This window comes from Dryobates pubescens, chromosome 7 (genome assembly GCF_014839835.1).
Source record: "Dryobates pubescens isolate bDryPub1 chromosome 7, bDryPub1.pri, whole genome shotgun sequence".
Lineage (NCBI taxonomy): Eukaryota > Metazoa > Chordata > Aves > Piciformes > Picidae > Dryobates > Dryobates pubescens.
Genome location: NC_071618.1, coordinates 36,538,318 through 36,540,690, shown reverse-complemented (window position 1 = coordinate 36,540,690; position 2,373 = coordinate 36,538,318). Strand labels below are relative to the sequence as shown.

Below are 2,373 nucleotides of genomic sequence, written 5' to 3'. Positions count from 1 at the left end.
GTCACCCTATTCAAGGCATTTTCTAGACAGTGTGTCCAAGGCCATATATAATAGGCATGAAGCACCCTGCTTCTTAATCAGTTCCCAAACCCAGGGGACTTACCCCACCAGTACATACCAGTGAGGGACCTCTGCCCCTGCAGGAAGAATGGGCACTGTTTATGTGTCCCCAGGGGAAGGGGAAGGCAATTTCGCACCTTGGAAGGCAATTTTGTGCCTTTGTCTTTCCCCACTGATGGAAATGGGGGAACAGGGGTTGGGAGCACCCCATAACAAAAATATGCCACAGTTTTTAAGAACATTTATGTGGTTTTATGAGTATTTTTGATGGGAGTTTTTTGTTAAGTGAAAAAATGAAGATTAAGCTGTGTCACCTTTGTCAAATGAATGCTTCCTTGACAAAATGAAGAAGTGGGATAACAGCATGTTAATACAAAAGCAGAAGACATTCCTGCTGTATCATATCTCTACCTGGTTAATTCTATTCTATTCCATTCTATTCTATTCTATTCCATTGCATTGCATTCCATTCCATTCCATTCCACTCTACTTCTATTCTATTCCATTCCATTCCATTCCATTCCATTCCATTCTATCACATCTCTACTGTTTATTGACCCCTTAATCTATCAGTGCTCACTATGGTAAAATGTTAAGCTCCCAGGTGCATCTACAGTCCCACTGATTTTTTTCCTTCTCCACATGAGAAATTCTATGACTTCCGGCTTCACCGAGTCTTCTACTATGAAATTTCTATTTCTAATAGAATCCATATCCATACCCCAGCTACAGGCAGTTTCCCAAATGTAATTAATTTCTAATTCACTTTAAAGGAGACTGTTCAAAGCTTGGATATGACTTGGTATTAAGTAAGGGGAAGTCTGACTACTCTGAGAGCTTTCTATGAGGGCAAGACTGGATGGAAAGATGAGGGAAGGGCAGTGGATACTGTCTACTTTGACTTCAGTAAGGCTTTCAACATCATGCCCCACACCATCCTCACAGGCAAGCTTTGGAAATGTGGGTTAGGTAAATGGACAATAGGGTGGGTTGAAAACTGGCTGAATGATAGAGCTCCGAGGGCTGTGGTGACAGAGTGTAGGTGGGTGTTCATGACAAGTGGTGTTGCCCAGCAATGGGTCCAGCCACGTTCAGTATATTCATCAGTGACCTGAATGGCAATTTTGCTGACATAAAACTGGGAGGGGTGGCTGACACACCAGAAGGATATACTGCCATCCAGCATGACCTGCACAGGCTGGAGAGTTGGGCAGAGAGTAACTTTATGAAATCCAACAAGGGCAAGTGTAGAGTACTGCACTTAGGGAGGGATAACTTCATGTATCAGTACAGGTCAAGGGCTGACCTGCTGGAAGGCATCTTTGTGGAAAAAGATCTTTGAGTCCTGGTGGACAACAAGATGACCATGAGCCAGCAATGTGCCCTAGTGGCCAAGAAGGCAAATGGCATCCTGTCATGCACCAAGGAGTATGCCCAGCAGGTCAAGGAAGGTACTTTCCCCCCCTAGCCCTGGTGAGGCCTCATCTGGAGTACTGTGTCCAGTTCTGGATTTCCTGGTTCAAAAAGGACAGAGAACTCCTTCAGAGTGTATAGAAAAGGGCTATGAACATGATTAGGGGACTATTATATCTATCTTATGAAGAAAGGGTGAGGGACTTGGGGCTTTCAAGCCTATAGAGAAGATTTATAAATACTTAAAGGGTGGGTGTCAGGAGTACGAGGCCAGCCATTTTTCATTAGTGCCCAGTAACAGGACAAGAGGTAATAGGCACAGACATGAATATAGGAGGTTCCATCTAAACATGAGGAAGAACTTCATTACTCTTATGGAACACTGGAAAAAGCTCGCCAGAAGTGGAGGTGTCTCCATCACTGGACTCATTCAAAACCCACCTGGATGCTGTCCTGTACAACCCTCTCTAGGTAAATCTGCTTAGGCAGTGGGGTTGGAGTAGGTTATCTCCAGAGGTCTATTCCAACCCCCATGATTCTGTGATTCTGTGAGTGTGACAGATCCCAGCTAGCTCAGTCGGTAGAGCATGAGACTCTTAATCTCAGGGTCGTGGGTTTGTGCCCCACGTTGGGCGCCAATAAAAAAAAAAGGAGTGTGGTGGTTTGAAAGGAAAGGCTCTGCTTTCCCTCCCCCACTGTGAAAAAGACCACAGCTAAACCCAGTCAGAGAAATGAGAGTATATTTTACAAGGAAACAGATTCTATGTAACACAACAAACACAGGTATTTTACAATATATACAGGAATATACTGCAAATGAACTCAACCAGAAACCAGACCCCCCACAGAGGGGGCTTCCCCCTGTGCCCCCCTTCACCCCCTACCTCCCTTCTCCCCCAA

The 2,373-nt window shown here is 44.8% G+C and overlaps 1 non-coding gene across 1 annotated transcript; it reads left to right on the top strand.

Annotated features, from left to right (window-relative positions):
* The first annotated feature begins 2,035 nt into the window (after nt 1-2,035).
* Nucleotides 2,036-2,108, top strand: TRNAK-CUU (transfer RNA lysine (anticodon CUU)). Its single transcript has one exon. It is a non-coding gene; the product is annotated as a tRNA-Lys (tRNA).
* The last annotated feature ends 265 nt before the right edge of the window (nt 2,109-2,373 follow it).